Genomic DNA, 15,327 nt, shown 5'->3' on the forward strand with positions numbered 1-15,327 from the left:
GACAGCAATAATAATTTAGATACTTTAAATATATATTCCAAGGTATTCAATTATATCTTCTAAACTATTTAACGGTATATTATTCCCAATATTCTAAAATATATTAACTATAAGTTTATATATTACGGAAAACGTGTTACAATAATTTAAATATTGCATTATATAAAATTAAAACTGCTACACTCTGTTTTACACTCAGTATACTTCAGAATTTTGAATTATATTTCTTTCAAAATATTACAGTATAAAATAACATTTTAAATATATTCCCATTTAGGATGAAAATTAGGTTCAATACGACATGTTTCCCGTCCTTATTCAACAACCATCCAATTCTTCCAAAGTTCGCAGTTAAAAAGAAATGCCGGCCAGCAACAATCCCAAACACGGCTCCTCTCTTCTCGGAGAGCTTCCAGCTTTTAAATCACCATAAACAGCGAGAATCGGAACAACCCAATGAGAGCCAACCATAACAAGAGAAAGAAGAGAATATACAATCGCTCAATAAAAACTATTATACAGTAACTCCCCACAGCACATTTGCAAGATTTCTTGTGTTTCCTTATATTCGTAAAATGTAATTGCATTATAGAACTACAGGTTATGTTGGGTTTTTTTTACTTGAAGGACATTTTAGTTATCGTAGTTCCAACAATATACTCATCCGTGCGCTCTTTTATAAATCACTTTTCTTCCCCAGCTAGAGATTACAAAGAAAAAGCGCTCGACAAACATAAGAGCACATTTCGTGTAAAGCAGACCACAGTAAATCGCACTTGAGGAAGACATAGACAGATAGATGTGAAAGAGATTAATATTGTTTACAGAGAATTATTAAAAGTCCCAGGTCCTCAATTCATTAAATACTTCATTTTGAATTATTGCTGTTCATCCTCACTTTAACATTGCCTAATTCCGACAACTACCTAGTCATTTTGATCTCAGGAAAAAAAAAGATTCGTGTAGGGATATATTTCAAATTAATAATATCTAGCTGTCTTTTTCTAAACGCGATAAAAATAATTCTGTGAATTAGCATTAATGTTCACAATAACGACAATAAATATCGGTTATGAGGAAAAGGTCTGTGCCAAATACAACAGTGAAAGAAACATCTATAGCTGGCTTTAATTATGGAAGAATTTCTCATTACGAATTGTTTAAGCTTGATTCGTGTGTGGCTAAACGACTCAGTCGTTTGACAATACTCTGTGCCATGTTTTTCTGTCAGGAGTCCAACACTGTATGGAATTACAATATTTCCTTTGTCTCCACTGTAGATACTGTGTGCGTGCTTTCCCGGCCTCGTCTTTCCCCATCTGATGAGTTTTTGTGAACGGCTCGTGGCCTCCAGTGTACCCCTATGTGACTGAAAATCCATCCATCCTTTTTCTAACTGCTTATTCCTGGTGAAGATCACGGTTTGACTCAATATGTTGAAGAAAATATCAGGAGTAAGAAATCTGATGGCAGAGAAAAAGAAGCTCTGAATTTGCCACTGGGGCACTTGGTTTATTTTAGTATATACTGGTATTAAAGATGTAACGTACAGTACAGTATGCAAATAATGTGGCAGCACAGAAAACCATTCCCTGTATTTGTTTTCTTTGTTTTACAATAGGTAGTTTTATATATAAAGCAAAGGAACTCGAAGGGAAAAAATGATCCACTGATCCAATGTCAGCACTACAGCACTGCTAAATTGCACCATAACAGCACCATGCATTACAGATGTCTTTTTGAAAAGTTTTTTTTAACTTTAAAACTTTAAGATTCAACGATTACTTTTCAAAGCCTAAAATCAACTGAGACCGTTTTTATTTCGCTTTAATGAGAGACGATATATAATAGAAGAAACAATTCAAAATACAACAGACATCTCGGAAAACAACATCAACAAGGGAATCGCAATTATTCACAAATTAACACGTGGGACTAATGAAAAGGAAAATCCAAGAAAATCCAAGTAAAGTCTTTAATCCCACAGTTTGATTTTAGGTACAGAGGTACAGTATAGTGACAAAACATTTTTAATTTTTAAGGATTAATACATTTAAAAATGTGGTTTAAGGGTTTATAAATTAAGTGTGGAATCCTAATGTCAGACCTATGCCTAAGGTATTTAGCGGTGACATACAGTACCTGAGATGCAATTTAATGGGATGTTTATGAACTCCTTCTTAAAATTAAGATTAGATGCAGCGTTTCGAAAATAGTAACTCACAGACAGCAGTGTATCATAGCAAATAACTCCGATAACGCAATTACAAACTACTGTAACATTATATTTGCCAAAAAAAAAATGTTTCCGGCCACATGTTTGTGCCATGATGTACTGTACAATGGCAAAATATAATGTCCGGAGTTAAGAAGTGTGTAACATGGACAGGATATTCTACAATATCTGTTTTGTCGAATGCATAATTTTGAAAATTGAATTAGATCGGTTACTCCCTCGTTTTAACAATTATCAAATATTCCTAATCCTCATTTTTTTTGTTTTCTGGTGTCAAATTAAGTATTTCATACATTGTTGGCAGGTGAATATGGATGGAAAGCTAAACATTTCAGACACTGCCCTTTTGAGACTTTTGAAGTCTCTTCGGGTTTTTCTGCAACATTTTGAATATAGCATGGAAAAAATATTCTCAAGCAATTTCCGGAGGATGGTAGTCTAAAGGTGATGTTCACTATATTATTTGCTTGTTTCTGAGAAATGCTATGTACGCCCGGTTACAGGTTCTCAGGCTTCGGTTGTGGTTTACAATACGAGATATAGTGGCCTCCTACCCACACACAAATCTGGAGCGGAAGCGGCAAAAACGCACCTGCATTTTTTATTTTCGAAACCTGTCCCGGCTGCGAACCCTTTGTTTAAAAAAAAAAACAAAAGCATTTGAAATTAGGGCCCCCTATACCTGCTTGTATAGTCAATCAAAAAGTGAACGGTGAAGATAAATCAGCCTAAAACGAATAAATTTCTGCACGAAATGATTCTACCAATAGGCGCTTTTCTACCAACAAGCAATAGTTTAAGTACAATCAAGTACAAGCAATTCCTATTTAAACTCAACGTGCTATTGTTACCGCTACTACCGCTCTAGCTTCTACTGCTTCTTGTTACTGTATTACTTTAAGGTTAACTTTAAAGTTAAATGCAAATATTGATTTTTTTTCAGATACATTCTTTCTTACCTCAATATTTATTTATATTGAATTATTATACAAAAAAATGGAAAAACTGGACTACTTCGACATCACATACACATTGACAAATATTTGCAAATATAGTGGGTTTAAGACGTTCAAAGAAATCTTACAGACGTGAGGAAGCCATGAGTATAGATGTTCCAAAGAGGCGATCTTCACCCTCTAACGTCAAAGTAGTAATGACTTGCATATTAGTTCAAGTAGGTAGGTCAAGTATGACTTACATACTGTCAACTATACTGAAACACGACTAGGTAGCTCCTCATAGCGCTTCCTGTGCCAGTTTGACTGTATGCTCAAGAGCGCTCTGTACGCGTAACAGTGGGATTCTTTTAATCTCAACACAATTTTCTGCGTTTTATTTTTAAAGGAGATGGAAGTCTTTTAAAATCTCGTGAAGATGCTGACTTGTCTATTTTTTGTGTACAGCACTTACTTATTCAAAGGTAACTACTCATTTATTTATTAAGAACCAACATACTTCATATACACAGTATATTACCTATCTAAAAACACATTACAGACATGTACATAGGCGTACTGGTATGTAATCTTATCGCTAAATAAGTGCATTCATAAATATGTAACTACCTGTGTGCTGGTAATATTATTAGTATTAAGTTACTGTTATATCTTATATTTGCTGTATTTGAGGACATTTCACAACTTATGTATAATTAATACATGTCTAACCTTCCTGGGTACAAAAATGAATGTAAACAAGTAATTAAACAACAATAATAAAATTTGATTCAGATGTTAGCTTTGAGAGATGTATTGCTTAATCCTAAATAATTTTATGTTGTAAATGAAAACGTGTATTTGAAAATATGCAATATGTTAATTGTACCACTGATACAAAGGAGATTAATATACCTGACAAGATGTATACAAGTCTATATTGTGCACATTAACAAATTATGTAGATTTGCATCAGTAATTAACATTACTACAGTACATTGCAAGAAGAAATGGCTCTTCATCAAACACGAGGGACTCATTAATTACAAACTTCAGCTTGTGGACCTTTAAAAACTATATTTCTTTGGAAAATAATCACTCATGTTGTATAGAAGAGTGATAATACATTGTATAAACATTTATACATTTTGGTTAAAATTTTTACAGAACTTGTGAGGATGTCTGTACTGCATGATGCTATTAGAATTACTATTTTAGATTTTTTGTTGCAACTAAAGTATTTCTATTGTATATTTTCAACAGCTGCACAGGCTTTGGTATCCCAATTCCCTCCATTTGTGAAAGTGCAAGTTGGGAGCAGCATCAGTCTGCAATGTTATGTCAATCCAGGTGAATATTGCTACGCTATAGCTTGGCTGAAAATGGACCAGAGATCTCGCATGATGAGCCCTTGCACGAACTCTCAGCATAGTGGATCAGTAACATCACAGGGGAAGATGTGTACATACTCCATTGTCAATGCCACATCTCACCACAGTGGGACATACTATTGCTCCCTTGTGATCGGGAACAGTATCAATATGGGCAATGGATCAACAATAGTAGTATCAGGTAAGATCACAAAACTAAAGGAAAAATGTTGCTAATCAATGCAAATCCCCAATCATTTCGATTACTTGGCAGTTCAACACTGTATCCCTTCATTCAAAACTTGAAATAGTGTGGTTTATGCATTCACTGTGTAGAGTAGTCCTAGTTAAGTGCAGTATATGACTTACTTTGCACTTTGCAGATTTGCGTAGATTTTAACAGTAAATAGAATATTACAATTCTAAGAATAATTATTTCACTCTGTAATATTTTTTGGAAGGTTCACAACATGGTGACCCGTTCATTATCTTATAAGACTGTAGTTGCATTTTAATCAATGGAAAGATTGCTATAGTTGTAACCAGATCGCATCAAGACGTGAGATAAGGTTATTGGCTTTTCCCCTGGTAGGTCAGTTGGCTTCTGTGAAAATTAGTCCTGGTGTGAATTTGTGCATGTGTATGTCTGCTCCTGTTGATTGCACCTGTTGATTGCCAGGCAAAGCTCCAGTTCCCCCCAACCATGTATCGGATAAAGTGATTAGAAAATGGATAGATGAAAAGCTATCTAAATGTTTAAATTACAACTCAGATGTGTTAATTAATTCATTATTTTGTAATAATATGTAATAATATAATATTTCATTATAAGGTATGTCATTTTTTTGTTAAAACGTACAGTATTTTGGAAAAGGTGGAATTAATAATTTTTATACAATTCATAATTTTTTATACAATCTCATCCTTGCATTATCAACTAACTAGGCAGCACTTTACTTTTCAAAATATTCTATGCATATTAATGAGTAGTAAAACTGAAATATGTAATATTTTCTAATTAACTATTCAACAATTCTACGAAGCTGAAAGTGTCTTTCAAGTTAGAGATCAGGGTTGTTTAAAATTATCAATGATGTTCTCCTCCAGTCCTTTTATACAGTACATACTGTAGATGTGACCAACTTTGACAAACAGACAATGTGTATATTATTAAAATAAACAAGTAATAGGTTTATTCCATGTTTTCTTTCTTCTTTTTTTCAGCATTAAATAAACCTATTACTTGTTCCTTTGCAGCCTATGCATGCTGACACAGCTCCCTACTTGAACTATTATTCAAATACATTTACACACTTATTGTTATATTTAGCATAACATTAACCACTGACCTGAGACCTTTTGTCATTCAGATCTCTCTATGACCTGAAAAACAATAACCTAGATGGATTTAGTTTTGTATTTTCTCCTGTCCAGACATTAACTTTTTCTCTGCTGAATTCAGATGCTCCTGTTTATTTTTTTGTTGTTTACCCATTTCTTTATAGCTGTAGATCCATTTAATCTCTAGTGCCTTACTATATATTTTCTTTGTTCTCATTTTGAAATCTATTGAACAAATGAGTCTACATTCTCAATCCATTTCCATACACTGCGGCAGGAGAAACCATTCTTCTGATAAGATGTCAAATTGGCTTAGATAAAATCACCTTGAGCCTGCAGAATCTGGCCTACATTTATAAAAAATACCGGGTTTAATCCCCCACAAACCTTTATAAATAATGCCAGGTATCTTTAATGGCATTGTAGACATGACTTCAGTTGACATCTAAGATGAAGAATGCTACCTCCTGCCACACCGGAAGGCAACGAATTCAGAACATGGACCGATTTGTTCAATTGATGTCAAATTGTGAACAACATTTTTAGCTAGTACTGTAATGGACTACTAAATGCACCTGAAGGGGCCAGTGGTCCGTGTTGGAGCCAGGATTCTTGTGCAAGTGCACCATGGAAATGATGACAAAAGTACAAAAAAAGGAAAATCCAAAAGTAATGGTGAGATGGCGAGAGGTCCAAACACTAGAAATGGTTACCAGAGTCAGACAGTCCAGGTCAAACACAGGAAGACTAAGCAAAGCCACACCCAGGAATCATGGTTGGGAAACAAAGACCTGGAGTGTCAAGCGGGAATATAAATACAAAGCACAGGAGAGAAACTGAATGCCCCAATGTCAGCAAAATGGGAATAAATATATTCCCTTTAATCTGCTGACTGTCATTAAAATCAGGCCTGGTGGCAGAGACATCCTGCTTGATCATGCTGTCACAGGAACAGGCAAATTGAGTGATTAATTTGCCGATTTCCCTCTGTCTACGTTGTTATGGGAACTGGAAATTGCACTCACCTGAGTATGGTCATTAAATGTACCTTATATATATGCAAAAATGGATCTACATTGCATTACAATGAGGAAACAACAAAGCATTAAAAAGGAGCATCTGAATCCAGCAGAGATACAGATTAAATCTGAACAAGTGCAGGCTTTTGTGTAGTGTTTTGTATGGAAGCTTATTAGAGCCACAAAGAAAAAAAAAAACTTGTTTATACAAGTATCTCATTTATATGATAAAGGTGTCTCGTTTATACAACAAAATGATAGCATTTATATGAGAAAATTCTAATGTTTAAACACAATTGTGAACAATGTTGCCTACTATATTAATACTTTATATTGCATTGTACTGTATATGCAATAATATTGTCCCGTGCCAAGTAGCTTTGACTTTACCAACAGTACAATGTTGTCACACTCCTGTTTTTTGGAAAAAAATAATCTAAAGGAGCACGTGTTCTGTTTTTTGTATTCACACGGTGTCAGTAAGCATTCCCAGGTTGTATTGTTTTTTTTGTATTTTTTTTTTACAATCGAGAGACTTTATGTAAGTAAGAATTCCATTGTACCAGTACATGTGCCGGTTACATATGGAGATAAAGTTCAAGTTCAAGCCATTTCTGTGACAAGTAGAAATGCCACAGCTTTCCAAATGTATGTTCTTCTTGATGCGAAGCCATGGAGAAACATGGCCTGTACATAGGTTTTTGCCTACTCTTTAAACATTGAACATGTACATTCACGATGACTTGATAGTAAGACTTTTACCAACTGGTATTGTAAGTAACAGTAAACGACAAGCCAACAATATACAAACTGTATAACGGGTTGTGTGCTGTCTTGGAATTCTTCTGTTTGTTTGACATTACCCTATCTCTTTACATTCACGTCTGTGCAAACAGACATACTGTACAAGTACTGTTTCTTTTCCCTTCGAAATACACTTTTACCGCATTTTGCTGTGTAATTCCAAATTCTAATGCATTTGATTTCAGCATATTGTAGTCTAAAAGCTTTTGTGGTTTTTGTGCTTAAAAATTTAATGATTAACCAGCAATAACAGTAACAGTAAGCCAACAGTAAGTACTAAGTCTGACTGTCAAGTGATCGTAAAAGCATTCCATTCAATGTTTAAAGAGTCAGCAAGAACCCATGTACAGTGCATGTTTCAGCAGCTTCACATCAAAAAGAACACACTGTATGTTTGGAAAGCCGTGTCATTTCTAATTGTCAAAGAAGCGGCGATAAACGCGTTTAACCCAGTAAAACTCACTGACACTGTGCTCTACTTCATGTATAGTATACAAAAGATAGTACACGTGAAACTGCAGAAACATGTTCTGTACATGGGTTTTTAAACTCTTTAAACATTGAACGGAATACATTTACGATTACTTGACAGCTTCACATCAAGAAGAGCATACGTTTAGAGCCGTGTCATCTCACTGGGGTAAAGTTAGCTTGAAGTTTGAAAACGATTTTGGCACGCCTGTAGTGTTTTTACGAAACCTCTTAGAGTTGCAGGAAAACTTGTTTTCACAGCCTTCACTTTGTCGTTTTTATTACTTTTTTTTTCGCCATGCACAAATATTCTTGTGTCTATATCTTCGCAAGGGAAACACAGAAAGCCTTCGAACAAATGCATTTTAAAGATCACGACTTGTGAAAATTTTCACAACCCCTCCATAAACGTATCAGTGAGCTAATTATTCTTTTCTGACACTCTGGGTTTTGATTGATGCACAATTACGCACCATCTGGAACAATGGGGGACCGCTATATGCATACTATAACTGCAGCCTTTGCAGGTTGTTCGAACTGTCTTACCAGCGCGGTGATGTCACCGCCCTTCCCTGTGAATAGCAGGGACCGCAGCCGCCGAGCTGATGCGAGATTTCCCTTTAGCTCAATTGGCTGTGTCCTTGTTGAGTGATACCGGAGGCCTGGGTTTGAATACCCATCGGGAGTGGGGCTGACCTGAGGCGGCAGCAGTGAGGGCTCATACCCACGTGAACCCGAGATTGCTATAATATGTTCCCAACATAGAACATATACATATTGAACCCTACCTGAACGAAAATAGGACAAAGAAAGAGTTTCAGAAATCAAACAAAGCTTTGTTCCCTGCTTACAGGCTGGATAACTGGAGACTACTTTGTTTGTTTCGGTGCTGTTCTGCGTTTCTATGGTCATATGCGGGTTGTTCGCACGAACCCGTATTGAGCAGTATTTCCCGCACTGTGAGCATACAGAAGGTACACAGCGGTCCCGCCTGAGGTGAAAAACCTGAGGTTTACAAAAAGAGAATTAGCTCACTGATAGTTTTATGTAGAGGTTGTGAAAATTATCACAAGTCGAGGTCTTTAAAATGCGTTTGGTTTGAAGGCTTTCTGTTTTTCCGTTGCGAAGATATGGACATAAGAATATTTGTGTGTGGTCAAAACAAAATGGCGTAAAAAGATATTGTGATTTTTGAATCAGTCATAAGAAGAGCATCCAGTTACATTATGGGGCTTAAGGGAATGTACTACACTCCCTTAAGTGTTCAGTACTAGCCCTTGTCCCAAATCCCTCACTGAGCTATAAGCCCTTCCTCCAAGTCCTCACTTCTGTGAGCACAAAACAGCATAAACACTACTTTCAATGACACAAATTGGCACAAATGGAGCACTAACAAATGTGGTGATTTTCATCATTTGTGTGGGGGCCAACTTCACGGAACTGAGAAAGGCACATAAAGGGCGCAATGGGAATGCTCATGAATGCCCTTGTGAAACACAGATTTAAAAAGTGTCATATTTAGACTTAAACACCCTAAGCCCCTAAAGACCTGTGCAGGAACATGTATGTAAAGGGCACAAGACTGCAAGTGTGCATATTGGGATATGGCCTTGTGGACACGGCCCTACATGCTGAAGGCACTGAATGGTTTTTAGTCTTTAACAGAGAAGACTACTGTATGTGATAATAAGACTATAACATAATAATAAGTATTCAAAATATTAAAAGGCATTGAAACCACATTAAAACAGAGAACAATACAATACATTTCTTTACTAGAAGTTATCAGACTTAATAGGATGAATGTATTCCTCTTGTTTGTAACTGTTCTTATGTTTGAATGCTAATTGAGCAGGAGTTAGCAGTGTTGTAATGTAGGAATTCATTTTAGGACCACTCTTAAAATCAAGATCAATATTATTATTCTAGTATAATTAGCAAGCTAGTGAAATTGATTAAATTGCACATGATGCACAACTGGGGGAATGCAAACATAGAAACAGTGGAAAGAGAAATACAAACGCTTAAAAATCATGGAGTGGGCAGGCACTTAACAAATTCAATTTAATAAGTGTAAATTAATTGACAAACTAACTGATTGATTAATATAAACAAATTCAGACAGGACACAGCAACATATGCATAATTTATGCACTGCAGTGTGCTATACGTAAAAGTAATTTCGGTGTTTCGATAAAATCTATGGATTCATTTAGATTCTTCTTTATGAAGAATGATGAAGAAAAGCAAAAAAAAAAGTAATTATGGCCTGGGTATATACTGTCGCAAAAAGTGTGTATTTTGCAATACACTTGCAATATTTTCTGAGTTTTGCTCACTGTACCGCAACAGTAGTATTAGAGTTCAGAGATCACCAGCAAGATGATTGATGGTCTCAGGAGATTAATAACATGTTAAAGGATCTAAATCTCTTTATTCAAAGAGACTTAGAGAAGAGATTTTATTATAAAGCATATATCAAATAAAATGTAATACAATATACAATCCAATGGGTTACTGAAGGCATTAATTCAGTGGACAAATGTATACTCAATACTGAAAACAAGACACAGGGTCACTTAGCCACTAAATAACCAAGCAATTATGATGGGGGTTAATGTCAACTCCTTATTTGCAACATTTTGTTACAATTTAGCCTTATTTATTTGATTTTTTTTAGACTTCTGTAGATCGTTAAATGGTTTTATTTATGTACTATATGCTACCTTTCTAAACTGCTACCTTTAGAGAACTGTACTCTTTCACTCACTATCTTTTTCCCACCCTTTTTAAATGTGCAGAAAATGTATTGGAGCCTTTTTCCATTGAAATCCTGTCACCATCAGACAATGACCAGACCAATGTTACTCTAACGTGTCTGGTCTTTGGGGTCATTCCATCACAAGCCCATGTGTACTGGCTCATATCTGGCAATTATCAGAGTGGCTTCACTGACTCTGGATGGGAAAATAAGGACCAGGCTGCTGAACTTGACCGAAAAACAGAATTCACTCGAAACCAGATCCTAATTTCTTCTGAGATATGGGCCAGTGGGGCCCCATGCACCTGTGTGGTAGAGACTGAGAATGGGAGAAACTTCACCAAAACAGTGCAGTACAATGGTGAGCATCCATGCTTAAATTTTAGTCTTCACCAGTCCTTTGTGGTTTCCTTAATAGAGTTTTCATTTCTTAAATGTTCTAGATTTTAGTAGATAAATATTTAGACAAGCATTTGCTTTAAACCATTTGCTTTAACTTCCTACTGTAGGAACAGAAAATGGAAGTCATTGAACCCTTACAATTTGTTTTTGAATAGGGACATAAAATTAAAATTTGCTGTATATGTGGAACTAACAAAGCAAAATTGCTGTCATTCTATTTTTAAATGTAATGCAAATAGTTAGGCAATGCATTTAACTGTATATACCAATGATATGAAAAATAATAAGAAATCTTCTAGACTTAGTTTTTAATGTGTTTTATTTAGAAAATCTCGCTGTTACAGTGCAACTCTTTTCTGTAGCAATTCGATTTTAGTTTTATTTGAAAACTTGTTTTTGTCACATTTACCTCAGGGAGAAGTGGAACATGTTTGATACTTCTCTACACAGCTGTGACTGTGGCAGTAGCAGCAATCATATTGGTTCTTCTTAACATCATTTGTTTATTTCAAGGTAAAAGCCTTCTTCTAAGAGCTATGTTATTCTATCTGGAACTTGTCACTAAGCCATGTAACTGTTTTTCTTCTGCATGTTTTGTGCAGATTGGAGTAAAAACCACAGGGTGAAAGAATGGTGGGTCTACTATTTTTTTCCATTCTTTAATTAATTTGAATAGTTATACAGTATTATATTATTCAGTTTTTGTCTAAAACTTTATGACTGAATTATTTCTATCACAGATTAATTAATGAAGTCCACTTTAATAATAACATTGTCTTCATCTTCATGTCCTAGGGATAAAATAAAAACAATGACAGCACACAGAAAAAAATCTTTAGGTAGGCTACATTTACCTATCAAATTGTATTGAGTCACTGCTTATTCATAGCTTAATTCTGTATAACATTATTCATTAATTTGTGTAGACAAAATATAAATTATGGAAGCCCATTGTACATTATGTACACTGCTTTAACATGTGTGAAAGCATTATGCAGAACTTGAGTTATGCTAAACCAATTACTGCATAAAATTTTGCCCTAACAGACATACTGTATAGTACCTTTTTGAGTCAGAGATGAGAAACATGAATTTGTTTTTTTTTTATTTCTTCAGTTTTATCTCTTAGGAAATGTACATTTGTAAGAAAAAAATATTGCACATTTATTCTCATATTATCAATATCATTACATTTCATATACAGTAGGAAGGATGAAATGTAATTTTGTATGATTACAGAAGTCTGTAATGACTTCAGATTTAAATACTTCATTAGTGTTTTTGGTAATATTTGTCATTTGCAACATTGTGGGTCTACTGTATACTGTATGTCATGCTGTAAGAGGATAACGTAAGAGAAAAGGTATAATTTTTCTTTTGAATTTTGACTTTGTAATTTTCTGGGAGTGTAAGGTCTTTTTGTCTCAGGGTGTGCACTTTCGTTCTGTTTATTTTCAGCTCAGATGTGTAGATAGAATAAATTCTGTGAGATTGGCTCATACAAATGCAGCGGGAGTTGATGAAGTAGCATCAATCTTGAATTTTCTGTTGCATATTTTTTTTGCTACTACTTTATTTTGCACTGCAATCTGAAAATGTCTTACAGGACTACAAGAGAAAGAAGCCAGACGTGGAATAAACTCAGTATCAGTATGTTGTACTTTATAATTACAAGTCTTTCTAATTAAATGTAGTATATTCAATAGTAAAACCTTTTTGATATACAGTTTGACTGGAGAAAGCAAATGATTACAAAACAGTATAAAAGAAAGCTGTTACTTCATAGATCCTGCATTTCTGTGTCAGCAACTTGGGGAAGTTGGAGATAGTATCCTGAAATTCATTGCCTCTGCATAAAAATGTTAGAAACAGCTTAACCCTTTTTGACAGGAGTTTTTCAAGTTGTTAATAAGACTATTTGTTTCTCTGATAGGAGGTACAGTATGCCAGCTTGGAACTTGACTCTCATGGGCGAAGGACAGCTGTGATGTTTCAGTAGGATTTAGAAATAATTTAACTGAAAAAGTGAGAAAGACTACACATGAACCATTCCCACACATAATACAGCCTGTTTCAGTGTCTTCAGAAGTCATCTCATCGCTCATCTCATCTCAAGCTCATCTGAGAAGAATCTTTTTTTATTTTATTTTCTCATCTCCTTGCAATATTTCTTCTTTTGTATTCACAGTTCCTGACAAATACTACAGTAAATACATCAAAGTCTCATTTTCATTTTATTTTTTGTATCCAACTGTAGTAACTGAATATAATTCAATATAATAAAACTTTTTCCTGTTACTCCAAAGAAGAATCTACTGTTGTTTTATTTAGTGGGAAAGTATTTTATATTTTCTAATTTTATGTCTTGTGTTGATGATGCTGGCCTACAAGTCTTGATATTCTGTTTCCAGGCCTATCAGGAGAGCTAGCATCTTAACAGATGTGGTGCTATGATGTTTGGCTGTTATTTTCAAAGAAACAGTAGATGATAACTTCAACACTGAATTCAAAATACAGTAATTATAATACAAACAAATTCCATACATTAAAAAATTTAAGTAGTGGGAAAAGGAAGTGAAATTTGTAATTTTTGCTGTGTACTTTTTGAAATTTGTTTTTCAGATCAGAAATGTACAGAATGTCAAGTTTTATTTCTGGATATTTCTATGCATACAGAGGGAATTTTATTCTTCTATGCTTTCTGCTAATGCTGCCAGGAACTTATAATCATACCACCTATCTCTGTTATATAAAATGGTGTGAGTGAAATAACTTCAGAAAAGCGAGAGGTCCCTGCCGCCAACTGCAGACACTTTCAGGGTTTATAGTTTTGTGTTCAGCAGTAAAACACATGCTCAATCATGCTTGATATCGCCATTTCAAACCTTTCCACTTTTTCTTCCTGATGAACCCCTTGATCTTGCTAATAATGATACTTCCTTACAGTTATATAGTGCTTTTCAGGACACTCCACTCAATGCACTTTACACCCAATGGGGACTCCCCTCCAACACCATCAATGTGCAATACCCACCTGGATGATGCGCCAGTATGCTCACTACACACCAGTGAGGAGGAGAACAGAGTGATAAAGCCAATTCATAGATGGGGATTATTAAGAGGCCATGACTGGTAATGGCCAATGGGAAATTTGGCCTGGACTCTGAGGTAACACCCATACTCTTTTTTAGAAACGCCCTGGGATTCTTAATGACCACAGAGAGTCAGGACCTCTTATCCAAAGCACGGTGCCCGTCACTATACTGAGGCATTAAGACACATACAGCTTGCAGGATAAGCGCCCCTTGCAGGACCCAGTAATGCCTCTTCCAGTGGCAAGCTTAGCTTTCCCAGGAGGTCTCACATCCAGGTACTGGCCAGGCTCACACCTGCTTAGTTTCAGTAGGCTGCCATTTGCGAGTTGCAGAGTGATATGGCTATACAGGGCTTATTTTCACCCAAGGAAATTGGAGGCATTTTTCTGGAAATGGGCAGAAAATTGCACATAAGTAAATTAGCAGCTCAACTAAGAGACAGATGTTTATTCATTATTATGCTTTATGGTGCTTGATTACTTTATTTACTTTGTAGATAAAGAAGCATTGTTGGAACTTTACGACTTGTGTTGGGGTGTGTTTGTTTGCTGGGACCACCTATTTGCAGCATCATGTAGCTTATAAAGAAAGACTTAAGTTATCTGCTAGCTGTTACCAAGAAATGTCAGCTTCAAACCAAATTTTGACCAGCTCTCATTGTCTGTGAATAGTGTTTATATAATTTTAACAAACTCAGTCTATAAGTCCGCATGCTTTAACACAAACCAGATGTTGTTCCATAGTTTTCTTTAGATGTTGAAAAGTATTCATTTCAGTCCTATTCAAAATCTAAAGGAAAAATTGTAGATGCAGTTTTGGTATTGATAAGTGTATGATATGAAGGAGATCAACAAACTATATGTTGCCTACCAGATTTTAATAAATCATGTTTG

The 15,327-nt window shown here is 35.2% G+C and overlaps 1 long non-coding RNA gene across 1 annotated transcript; it reads left to right on the forward strand.

Annotated features, from left to right (window-relative positions):
- Positions 1-1,550: 1,550 nt before the first annotated feature.
- LOC148815481 (uncharacterized) lies at positions 1,551-13,359 on the forward strand. Its single transcript, XR_016086073.1, has 7 exons — positions 1,551-3,656; positions 4,435-4,743; positions 10,978-11,298; positions 11,754-11,852; positions 11,942-11,972; positions 12,946-12,989; positions 13,273-13,359. It is a non-coding gene; the product is annotated as an uncharacterized LOC148815481 (long non-coding RNA).
- The last annotated feature ends 1,968 nt before the right edge of the window (positions 13,360-15,327 follow it).

Source organism: Atractosteus spatula, chromosome 25 (genome assembly GCF_055471065.1).
Source record: "Atractosteus spatula isolate fAtrSpa1 chromosome 25, fAtrSpa1.hap1, whole genome shotgun sequence".
Classification (NCBI taxonomy): domain Eukaryota; kingdom Metazoa; phylum Chordata; class Actinopteri; order Semionotiformes; family Lepisosteidae; genus Atractosteus; species Atractosteus spatula.